This window comes from Panthera onca, chromosome B1 (genome assembly GCF_046562875.1).
Source record: "Panthera onca isolate mPanOnc1 chromosome B1, mPanOnc1 haplotype 2, whole genome shotgun sequence".
Taxonomy (NCBI): Eukaryota; Metazoa; Chordata; class Mammalia; order Carnivora; family Felidae; genus Panthera; species Panthera onca.
The window spans coordinates 207,451,498-207,464,158 of record NC_138342.1 but is presented as its reverse complement, the minus strand read 5'-3'; the positions used below and the strand labels follow the sequence as shown (position 1 = coordinate 207,464,158).

The window sequence follows — 12,661 nt, the reverse complement described above, 5'->3', positions numbered from 1 at the left end:
ACCTCAGATACATGAGCAGGTACAGATTTTTGTTTTGTTTTGTTTATTTGGTTTTTCACTAGTGGTTAGGCAGTCCATGTCAGGCCAGAGAAGACAGGGACATTCCCCAAAGAAAAAGGAGTTTCGGCGGCTGCTAGGGAATATTCCGTAAAGTCTCCATCCTGAGGTACACTAATCAGAGACAACTGGCTCTATTCATTATAGTCATTGGCCCAGGAAATGAATGAAAGAGAAGCTCCCACATAAAGTTAGATATTGGGAGAAACGGTGAGAGACAGTTAGAGTCCCCTTCAATAGGGATGGCCTGTGTAGAATATGACACACTATTTTAGTGCATTGTTGTTTGACAATTATTCGAAGCTGGGCTAGCTGCCTTAGTTGGGAATAGTGTCCTGGGCCAGAAAATTGTTCAAAAGACACCAGGATAGCAGCATCAAAGTTAAGCATGACATGAGTCACACAAGCATATAAAACACTTGGGCATACACAGCATGGACGGCTGGGCTCAAAATGATTTTCATAAGAGAGCCCCCATCACAGGCAGACATGGAATAAGTGCCACAAATAGGTTCTAAACTGATGATTTTAAAAGGGCCGTGGAGACCATTCAACTGAACTGATTTCTGCAATTCTTTTACTATTTGGCAGAGCAGGACTTGATGGACATATTGCCCATTTTGCCTGACAGTGTGAAATGGCTGGAAGTCACCGGCCTTGTGAGCATCCTTAATGTACTTTTGCATTGGGGTGAGGACTTTATCAGAACTAGTCAGTGAGGTTTCTGGACGCTCAATATCTTCTAACCCTTTTGAGTGGGGGGAGGAGTATCTTTTGGCTATAAAGGCACCAAAGGCACAGGCTGACTATAAAAGCTTAGTTTATTTCCCCTCTCTTTTGGGTAATTCTACATCTTCATATACATCGTCTGAACTCAAGGGGAGAAGGGCAGAATGGACAAGGGACTCAGTGAGGATTACCTCAGGGTTGGGGCATTAGCCTCCTCAGAATGTTGAGCTTTTAATGTTTTCTGTACTCATTCCCAGATATCCAGATCATAAGTTCCTTGTTTGGGGAACCAAGTGCATTGTTGCTTGTTAATCATTTATAACTTAAGGAGTGCTCTCTGATTGAGTATATTGGTGAACCTATCCCAATGATTGTAAAATATGAATATTATTTCTGCTCTGGGGATAGGAAGTCTCCCATAAAAATTCTCCCAAAAGTCCCATGGCAGCAAATCCTAATATAGTTTCACTTTTCTCTGACATCATCAGGGATTGAGGTCTGATGCATTTTTTTTTGTAGAGATCTTTAGTCATTCTGCAGAGTTCTGCTGTTCTTGAGTTGTGTCAGCTTCTGGCTATGTTCACTTCTAATCACGTTGACTTCTAGTCACATCAGGGTCACCATCTGTCACAGACTTTGAGTCTGGAGTTCTCTCTTGTCCTAAATTTTCCCTCCTCTTTTTTCTTTCTTTCTTTTTTTACTTTCTTTATTTATTATGAATAGAGAGAGAGAGAAGGAGTGGGGTGGGGCAGAGAGAGACGCAGATAGAGGACCCTACGTGGGCTCTGTGCTGACAGCAGAGAGCCCAATGCGAGGCTCAAACCTATAAACCACGAGATCATGATCTGAGTTGAAGTCAAATGCCCAATGCAATGAGCGCCCCAGGCAACCCTAAATTTTCTCTCAGTAAATAATCAACATTACTTTAGGATACAATTACTTCTTTTTTTCCTCAAGAAAAAGTACATCTTCTTTTCTTTTACTGAAAGCAAAGGTTGTGTCCTGGTGATGAAATGACAATTCAACACTTCAGGATATTTTGTCGGTGTGGCCAAGATTGTTTACATTAATAACTCCTTTTTTCTGGAAAACTCAATGGAAGCCACAGGCACAAAATCAGTGATTTGCAGAGACAACAGTGGGGAAGGAAAGCAGGAACAAAAAATCAAGTTAATTCTGACTCAGCAACAAGCCACCTGCTCCCTCTGCCCACTGTGCCTGCACCATAACCCCAGATGACGTGTTTGCTTTTCAAGGTGTCAGGAGAAAGGGACTGGGTTTTCATTTAGTAGTTAATTCTGGGGACCTCAGTCCAAGGACACCTTGTGCCTTGTGCCAGCAGTGCATGGTTGAGTGTGAGGAAGAGACAGGCTTAAAGCTAAGGTCCTAAATTTGTGATGCTCCTCCATGATCCTTCTCCTCATGCGTGCTTGGCCGTGGTGGGATTACGGTTCTGAAAGCTCAGAACTGTTAGAGCCCTGAGGAAGCCATGGGTTCCCTGGAGCCCTGGTCATGGCCAAATATCTTTCATCCTGAGGATGGAGTCTCCATGATGGTGGACAGGTCGAGAGCTGTCACCACACCCCATCTCCAAATCCTATTTCCTGAGATTTCCTTTGGCCCCTTCACTGACTGCACTGAGGGCAAGGAGTCCAGGTCCTGGTGCTGATGCTGCCTGTGCTGTAAATTCCACAAGGACCGTTCTGGGTGTGTTAGGGGGTGCTGTAGGTGGAGGAGTGATGAGGGGCAAAGGACAAACCTGGTTTTAGGCGTGTGAGCCTCTTATTTTGGCTCAGTGCTGCCACAACCCCTTTCTTCTAGAAGAGGACAGCAGGAGCCAGAGGCTACAGTGCAGATCTTAGTATGTGAGCAGGCTGCCCCGCCCCAGAAACCCCTCACTTACAGCTGCATAGTTGCCTGGTCTCAGCCCCACTGAGGCTGCAGAGCCACAAGGCATCCAAGACGTTTCTTAAATGATCACTTGGTTGAAGAGATGTAGGAGCAGATATGGGGACAGGGAGGGAAAATTCAACTTGTATAAAAAAAGGCACTGGAGTAGTTAAAATAAGTACCTGTTGATTTCAGAAGTTGAGAAGCCAGTTAACCTACCATTCCACCCACTTTTATCCCGAGCTCTTTATGCTCAGTGGCTTACGTTGGAGGAAGCTGAATGCCTGCGGCATGGGGACATGCCTGCTCCTGGGCTGTCTTGTCTGGAGACAGAGACTTCTCCAACCTCATGTTGTGTCTTCAGTATTCTCACAGCCATCCTGGCTGGAAGAACTTCCCTTACAGCTTCCAAATCCACCTGCAAAGCAAAGAGGTTGTGTCCTGTATGGTCACCATGTGCTCCGCAGAATTTTGGGCAGAAGTAATTCCTATATCCCCCAAGGCCAGCCACACAGAGGTTCAGGGTGCCCTGGGGGTGACCTATCTGGTAAGCACTTCTGCCCCTGAACCAGTGGCCTAAGTGAGCCATTATGCAGAGTAGTCCATACAGAAGGCTGAAGTCGCTCAGGATGCAGAAGCTGAAGGTTGGGAAACAGAGCCCAAAGTGGGACCCAAGGATACCAGTGACCAGAACACCTCACCTGTTGCCCTAAGGAGCATGGGCTGGTAGGTGCCCATGGGCAGTGCCTACTTGATGGCTGTGTGAGGAACCCGAAGTCTGAAATGTGCCCCATATATGTGGTCCTGGGCCTTTCAGAGCTGTGGCTTTACTCCCCACCCCCTACCATGGTCCTCACCTGAGGCTCCATCTGCCCTGAGTCTCATATCCATTTGGATTTAATGCATGGTTTACCCAACAACAAATCAATCCCACTCTGGGTTCAGGGTAGTTCTCTATCCTGTTCACAAGGACAATGCGTGAAGGCATTTAATAAAGATTGTGAGGTTAGTGGAGCCCTTGAATGAAGAGCTACTGTTCAGATATTACTCCATATTGCATAGAACTAGATTCTATTAGACTGTATCTTTCAATTATAGCTCAGGGGCTGAATGTAGAGTGCTAAGTGATGGATTAGTTTGTGGAGGGAGACCTACCCTGAGCGGCTTACTAGGGAATGTGAATGTCCCAAGCACATGGATGTGGTGAGGAGCACTCCAGGGGAAATAGTGACAGAGTGGGTGACTGCAGGATTGGGGGACCCTGTTGGGTAGGGTCATACAAGTAACACGTGTCTTGGAATCCACATGGCCACGGTTCAGGGCCAGGGTGGAATACATGGGATTTTCTCAGCTTTCACTCAGGCTACCACAGGGAGAACAGCTGCACAGGCAGAGAGAAAGCCAGGGACATGAGTGTGTGCAGGAAGGTTGTCTATGAAGACACATTGGTTGTGAGCATGAGCAGGCAGAATGGGGCCATTTGATGAATTGGAGTTGGGATGACCATCACCACGAATTTGTATAGCAACTCCCCACAGTGCTTTCTTCATTTTCACAGCAGAAAACAGGGGTCTACAGAGGCTTATACAAGTTGAGGTGGAGCCATGCTCTGCTTCAACTTGACTGTCTTGTGATATTCTCACAACCCTGTTTCTGGTGAGTCTACCTGGAGCAGCCCTGCACCTGTGCCTGGATCAGCCCCTCCATCCCTCCATCCTGAAGTACAGACTTCCCACTGTTGCTACACTCAGGAGTACAGCATGAACAAGCTGAAGTACTCTTCAGTTTTCCCGTGTGGAATTGAAGTGTCTGACTTTGAAAAGTGGTTAAGGACCTCACTTCAACTTTGGTGAGCATATGCCCCGTCATAACAGCTTTTTGGTATCATTTGAATAAATCCCTAGTAGTGTAATTGATGGGCCATAAGGTAGTTCTATTTTTAATATTCTAAGGAAACTGTATACTGTTTATCAGAGTACTGCATCAGTTTCCCTTCCCACCAACAGTGCAAAAAGATTCCCCTTTCTCTCCCACCTTGACAACATCTGTTGTTTCCTGAGTTGTTAATTTAAGACTTTTGTTTAGGTGTGACATGATATCTTATTGTGGTTTCGATTTGTATTTCCTTGATGATGAATGATGTTGAGCTTCTTTGCACGTGAGCATTAGCTCTCTGGATGTCTTCTTTGGGTAAGTGTTTATCTATGTCTTCTACCCATTTGTTCAATGGATTGTTGTGTTTTTATTGTTTTTTTGTTTGTTTGTTTGTTTTAATTTAGGTGGGTGTCTAATAAGTTCTTTATAGATTTTTGGATACAAACTCTTTATCAGATGTGTTATTTCCAAAGATCTTGTCCCATTTCTTCAGTTTACTTTTAGTTTTGCTGATTGTTTCCTTTGTTGTGCAGAAGCTTTTAATCTTGATGAAGTCCCAATAAGTTCATTTTTGCTTTTATTTTCTTTGCTTCCAGTGACATGTCTAGTAAGGAGTTGCTGTAGGAGAGGTCAGAGACATTGCTGCATGTGTTCTCCTCTAGGATTTTGGTGGTTTCCTGTCTCAAAATTTGTTTTTTCATCCATTTTGAATTTATTTTTGTGCATGGTGTAAGAAAGTGATCCAGTTTCATTTTTCTGCATTTCACTGTACAGTTTTCTCAAAAATATTTGTTGAAGAGATTTTTTTAATCTTTATTTATTTTTGAGAGAGAGGGACAGAGCATAAGTGGGGGAGGGACACAGAGCCATAGAGACAGAATCTGAAACAGGCTCAGGGCTCTGATCTGTCAGCACAGAGGCCGATATGGGGCTGGAACTCACAAAAGGTGAGTTCATGACCTGAGCCAGTGTCAGATTCATAAATGATTGAGTCACCAAGGCACCCAAGACTGTTTTTTTTCTTCCATTAGATAATCTTTCCTGCTTTCTTGAAGATGAGCTTATTATATAGTTGAGGGTCCATATCTGAGTGTTGTATTCAGTTTCAGTAATTAGTCTGTGTTTATTTTTGTTCGAGTACCATACTGTTTTCATGACTTCAGCTTTGGAATATAGCTTGAGATCCAGAATTGTGATGCCTCCAGTTTTCTTTTTCTTTTTCAGGATTGCTTTGGCTATTCAGGGTCTTTTGTGGTTCCATACAAACTAGGATTGTGTGATCTAGCTCTGCATAGAATGCTGGTGGTATTTTGTTAAGGATAGCATGAATGTGTACCTTGATTTCGGTAGTCTTTTTCAGATTGATTTGGGTGGTAGTGTTCAGAGTATATACCTCTTTAGTTAGGTGTATTCCTAAGAATAATATGTTTTGTGGTGTAATTGTAAATGGGATTGATTCCTAGATTTATTTTTCTGTTGTTTTGTTACATTGTATAGAATTGCAACAAATTTCTGCACACTGATTTTATATCTTGCAACTTTGCTGAATTTATGGATTTGTTCTAGAAATTTTTTTGTGGAGATCTTTTGTGTTTTGAACATAGAGTAGCATGTCATTCACACATACTGGAATTTTGACTTCTTCCTTGCCAATTTGTATGACCCTTATTTCTTCTTGTTGTCTGATTGCTGAGGTTAAGGTTTCTACTACTTATTAATTACTAATGGTGAGAGTGGGCACCCTTATCTTGTTCCTGACCATAGGGGAAAAGCTCTGGGTTTTTCCTCAATGAAAGTGAAATTAGCTGAGGGTCTTTCATTTATGGTCTTTGTGATGTTGAGGGATTTTTCATCTGCCCCTACTTTGTTGTTGTTGTTGTTGTTGTTGTTGTTGTTGTTTTTAATCAGGAATGGATGCTGTACTTTGTCAAATGCTTTTTCTGCATCTATTGACAGGATAATATCATTTTATTCTTCCTTTTATTACTGTGGTTCTATCACATTCATTGATTTGCAAATATTGAACCAGCCCTGCAGTCCAGGAATAAATCCCTGATCATCGTGAATAATTATTTTAATGTACTCGAATTCAATTTTCTAGTATCTTGCTGAGAATATTTCCATACATGTTTATCAGGGATATTGGCCTGTAATTCTTCTTTTTAATGGGGCCTTTGTCTGCCTTTGTAATCAAGATCATATTGGATTTATATAATGAGTTTGAAAGTTTTCTTTCTGTTTCTATTTTTTAAGAAAACCCTTTTTTAATATGAAATTTATTGTTAAATTGGTTTCCATACAACAGCCAGTACTCATCCCAAAATGTGCCCTCCTCAATACCCATCAATTACGCTTCTATTTTTATGGAATAGTTTGAGAAGGAGAGGATTTATATATATATATATATATATATATATATATATATATATATATATGGCAGAGTTCCCCTGGGAATTGATCGGGCCCAGGACTCTTGTTTGTCGAGAAGTTTTTGATACTGATTCAATTTCCTTGCTGGTTGTGGGTTTACTTAAATTTATGATTCCTTACTGTTTCAGTTTGGAAGTTGGTAAGTGTCTAGGAATTTGTTCATTTCTTCCACATTGCCCAGTTTTTTGGCATATTCTTTTTCAGAGCATACCCTTACAATTATAACAACTTTTTTTAAAATTAACTTTAAACTTTATCCTTGTCATACCTGCATGTAAGTTTCTGTATCATACACCATCTGTTACTTCAGTGGTGACTTTTTTCCTGTAAACAGCCAAAGAGGCTGCATATGCATGACTTGTACTCTAAGACATTCTGTAAATATCAAAATTGCAGAGAAAATTAAAAGATCAATGATTGCCCCATTTACAAGAAGAAACAGTGTTGAATATTTGGAATACAGGGGACTTTTAGGACAATGGTGACACTGTGTATGATTCCAAAATGGTGCATACAAACAAATATCCATTTCTCCAAATCCACACAATGTGCAACACCAGAAGGGAACAATAATGTAAACTCTGGAATTTCGGTGATTATGATGTGCCAATGTATGTTCATCAATTGTAACAGATTGTACTACTCCAGTAGAGGATGGGTACATGGAGGAGGCAATGCATGTGTGGAAACAGAGTATATCTGTAGCTTTATCTCAAATTTTCTGCAAAAAAATAATTTGGAAATTTGAAATGTTTACAAAACATAAGATTTACTACATAAGCAAAGTGAACAAAGTCTATTTGCACCACTTGCCACCTAATCATAAACAATGCCACCAATGACAGTCCCAGAATTTTCTGGTTGCAAAATTTAAAAAAAAAATCCATGATCTAGAAAGACAAACTAAGAAAAAAATTTAAACTATTAATGAATTCAAGAGCAGGTTCTTTAAACAGATTTTCAAAAATGATGAATCAATTGGAAAATAGATAAAACTCAGAAAATGTGCTAGACTTCTCAAAAAAAAGAGAAGACAAATAAATGAAACCATAAATGAATGAGGAGAAATAAGAATCAACAACATACAACAAATGGGAGAATTATAAGACAATATTATTAAAAATTATATGCAAACAAATTGAACAATATGGAATAAACTGATAAATTATGAGAAACATACAATCTTCCAAACTGAATCAGGAAAAATAAAACATTTGAACAGACCAATAATTTGTAATAAAATTGAATCATTAAACAAAAAAAAAATCTCCCGAGAAACAAACTCCAGGGATTTCATTAGCTATAACGTCCATCACGTTTGCAGGCCTTCTGATCCTAATAAATACAGAGCGAGGACCCTTACTCGTGTTCTTTTCTCCTCCTGGACATTAGATGCTCTTGAATTCAATTGTGGGTCCGCTCTCTTGATTGACAAAGAACAATCTCCAGAATCCAAATCTGTGAAAGAGTAAGACCTCCCTATTCCTTGTTTACAACCCTGTCACACAGAAGGTGGCCCCCAACCTGTCAAGTCAGGACAGATGATAATCAAATGCAAACAGAGCAGACTACAAGCAGCACAGTGACACATATGGGGACTGTCACTTTGACCGCACAACGGTGTGCGTCAGGTGCTGTTAGAATCTTTGTCTTGGATGTGCGAAACTGAAGCCAACGATGTGCTGCATTCTCGCTGATGACTCCTCATGGCCCCGCAGTCCAACTACCTAAGCGGAAGAATAGCATCTGTGACCCTGAGGTCGGCCAGATGGCTCAGTCCTTCCTCACAGTAGCAACCTCTCCTGGCAGCTTGGGAGCATGGACACCCTGAGGACCTCGAGGCCTGGGAACACAGTTGGTCTGGGGGACATGGTCACCCTGCAGACCTGAGCCTTGTCAGAGGGGAAATAGCACAGGAATGTACAGACTCTGCAAAGGAAGATGCCACATGTGGGGACCCCGTTGGGTCACTGATGGAGTCACCTTGCAGGGCACATGACAGGGACCGGAGGTCACTGACTGAATTAGGAGAGGGGTGAGTGAATGAGGGAGTGAATGGGAGAGACAGTGAGGAAGTGAATGAGGGAGGGTCAGGTCCACACAGCAGGAGACTTTATGTCGGGTGAGGTCATAGTATGTAATCCCCGGGTCCTGGAAATTGGCACAGGATGTGTCCTGCTCTCCTCCCATGGCTGACCCTCCTTCACATGGGAACTGCTGACATCCTGGATCATCTCCATCTCCTCAGGCAATGCTGAATGTTCCCAGAATCTGGGTACTAGGCAGAGGCCCGAACAGGGTCTTCAAGAGCCTGTTCCCTGGATAATCCAGTGACAGCCTGCCATGTGGCTCTTTTGTCCTCCAGGCACCAGGCAATGATATCACCTCATCTCTCAGAGATTCCAACAAGCAACCCATCAAGAAGGCCAAGTTATGTCCTCTGGTCACAAATGGGTAAACTGAGGCTAATGCACAGCCTGGGGTCACTAGTAAGACAAGCTAGGTGAGACTCCCCACTCTCCTTTGGAGTGTCCTAACTCCACTTTGGATTTGTCCTAACCTCAGGCCTGCACCTCATCATTCTGGAACTCAGGTCCCTCTTCCTTGGGCACCCCATCCTCCTGCCATAAGGTCCCTCTGAACACAGGGGAGCAGAGCTAACCCATCTGCCTGGGACCTGACATGGTGGCTGGGGAAGGGAGGACACTGGGCTCTGTAGGCTATCTGTGTACTGGGCCACCTGGACTCTGTGGTCTCTCCCAGCAACAGACTGGCTGGGCTCCATGGAGTCTCCTGGTACTGGACAGCTGCTCCCCTCAGGTCAGGACTTCTCACTGTGGATCTCCTGGGGCTTGGTTTCCTTATTTTGTCACCTGGGCTACTGTCCCCAGACCATAAACCTGACCATCTGAGGGTGACCAGCACTGCCCCCTTAGGGTTTCATTTTCCTGAAGTCCTGCCAGGAACATCCCACATCTCTGACAACTGCTCCACATGGAGTTTGCCTCCCCTTGGACTTGCATGTATTTGCTCTTCATCCCAGGAACACCATGACTTTGGAGTATTTTGGGAACAGAGGCCTGTGAAACCTTTCTCTGGACTTGGGCTGTGAGGAATGCTTTTCCCCTCTGTGGTGTCACTGCCCAGCTTTCTGCATTCCTCTCTTTCTGTTTTTGCCATAGGAGGAACAGCCATGTTCTGTCTGGCATCAGGCTGTGGTGTCACAGGAGGAACATGGGTCTGTACCCCAAGGTTATGACCATTCATACCAAAGGAGTCTCATTTTTGCACATCCAATTTTAAATCCATTGTGGATTTCAATATCAAATGAGTAAAAAATCTATTTCAAATATACACAAAATACAAAAATTAATCTCTCCCATCTTAGAATGTGTGGGCGGAGACAAAGACATCTATTGCGAGGTTCCAGGTATAGGAAATATCCAGAGTAGCTAAGGAAAAGAGAGAGAATGTAGATTAGTGGTTCCCAGAGGCTGTATGGGGAGGGGGCAAAGGGGAATGACAGCTCTGGGTACATGGTGTCCCTTGGGGACTGAGATATTCTGCAACAATATTGTGTGCTGTGGTGGCAGAGGGTTGTGAGTGTACTCAATGCCCAGGAATTGTACAATTTCAATCATGTAAACAACTTTTTAAATTAATAATAAAGACTATACAAAACACCAAATGATAAAATAATAGTTGAAATATAGCAGAAGGAAAGCACAAATGGGGAGTGGAAGAAGCATTCTGCTGGGGTGTTGGGCAGGGGCAAGGCAAGGACAGGACCAAGGGCAGGGGCAGGAGTAATGACACAAACAGGGGCAGGAGCAAGGTCAGGGGCAGGGGCTGTGGGAGGGCTGGGGACAGGAGCATGAACAGGGACAGGGGCAGAACAATGGCAGGGGTAGGAAGAGGAAGAGGGGCAGAGGCAGTGGCAGGGGCAGGAGCTGGAATAGGAGCAGGAACAGTGGAAGCAGCAGAGGCAGGAGCAGGAAGAGTGTCAGGAGCAAAAACACTGCCAGGAGCAGGGGCAGGATCAGGAACAGTGTCAGGAGCAGGAGCTGGAATAGGAGCAGGAATAGGGTCAGGAGCAGAGGCAGGAGCAGAGGCAAAATACGGAGCAGGAGCTGGTTCATTCTGCACAGTTGCTGGCTGTCCCTGCACAGGTGCCAGGCCATCTTCTGGCTTCTGGACTCCTGCAGGAGTCCCTCCAAAGAGTGCCTCTCCCTACAGAGCTGCTGATGCCAGAGATGGCGTTGCCTCAAGCTCTGGAGACACAGTGGCTTCTGCTCCTGCAGCTGACTCTTCAGTATAAAACAGAGTGAAATTTGTAGAAAGTCTACGTCCCCAGCTGAGAGATGAGAAAGATCACCCCCATGCCTGCCTCTCCAGGTCCCTTTGCAGGCACAGAACACACCCCTGAGCCTCCCAGAGAAGCTGCAGCCAGGAACACGCACCAGGACCTCTTTCCTCCTGCAATCCACAGCTGGGTACTCTGAGGTCAGTTTTTGCTCCTATCCCCCACCACAACCTGGGGGGCTCTTCCCTGGGTGACCAATCTCTGACTGGCCCCATACACCACCATCACCCACCCTCAGCCTTCTCACCCTCTGGCTCTGCCTACGTGGGCTCTAGCTCCTGGACCAGCATCTGGTGGACCATTGTCCTCTGCAGTGGTCTAGACTGTGACCACTCCAGGCAATCTCCAGGCCGTGTTTCTAGAGACTTCCCATTGGTCACTTTCTCCCTGTGTCCAGGGTGGCCTTCCTGGGTGGACACATGGGCACCTCAACAGGGTAGACAGCATGGGTCTGCCAGCCACCTCCTCATCTCATCTGTAGTCTTCTGTAAAGGCTTTGAAGAGCAACTGGCCCAGAGGTATCACAGACCTGCTCGAACATCTTCAGGGTCCTTCTGCCTTCTCCCACTGCTGCTCCCAGATTGAACACTGACCTCTGCACAGCCCTGCACCCAGAATGCAGTTACATACAACTTCAGGGCTCAGGATGAACTTTGGGGACAAGAGTAGTCCCTAGAACACCCTGGCCCCCTCAGCCAGGCTTGACATGGGTTGTGAGCATGATGGCCCACTGGGCATCTGACCCCTCTTCAGACTGCACCTGCTCAGGTGGGCCCTCCACACATGACCCTTCCTTACACACATACACATACACATAGGGAGGGGAAGTGGGGCCACACAGATAAGTAAGAAAGGTAACAGGTTTGACTGGTCAGAACTGGGACTCCCTATGTTACCTTTGGGTCTTTCCAAGCTAGAATCCAGAGGCGCCCAGTATGAGACGTGACACAGTGTCACCAGGATCGGGAAACAGTGTCACTGTTGGCCCTCCTGAGCCATTAGCCTCGTGTCCTGGGCACACAGCAGGAGAGCATGTTGCTTATGTGCAGGTTTCCAGACAAATAAGCCCAGCAGGACGCTGTCTCCAGAATGTGGGTGCCTGGTTACCGGGTTCTGAATTCTGTTCTGCTCTGCTCTCAAGGAAGTGAGGTCACTGCCTGGGGTCCCCTTGCTGGGCTTCCTCCTCATACAAGAGCCACTCCCTCAGGCTGAAAAAGGGCTCCACTCCACCCCATGCCCTGTCCATACAGGGACACCAACACAACTCCCTCAAAGCCGCCAGGAGGCCTGGGTGCAGCCAGTACGCCAGCTTTGAGG

The 12,661-nt window shown here is 44.9% G+C and overlaps 2 long non-coding RNA genes across 2 annotated transcripts in view; one reads left to right on the top strand and one right to left on the bottom strand.

The window, feature by feature from the left end:
- The window catches only part of LOC144614898 (uncharacterized), a 33,650-nt gene extending 22,611 nt beyond the window's left edge, over nt 1-11,039 (top strand). Inside the window, exon 4 of the long non-coding RNA XR_014137665.1 lies at nt 9,347-11,039. This is a non-coding gene — a long non-coding RNA (uncharacterized LOC144614898). The remainder of the gene's footprint in view (nt 1-9,346) is intronic.
- Nucleotides 10,619-12,416, bottom strand: LOC132676127 (uncharacterized). The gene is made up of 2 exons (XR_009608959.2): nt 12,241-12,416; nt 10,619-11,288 (listed from the first exon to the last, which is right to left on the bottom strand). It is a non-coding gene; the product is annotated as an uncharacterized LOC132676127 (long non-coding RNA).
- Between the last annotated feature and the right edge of the window lie 245 nt (nt 12,417-12,661).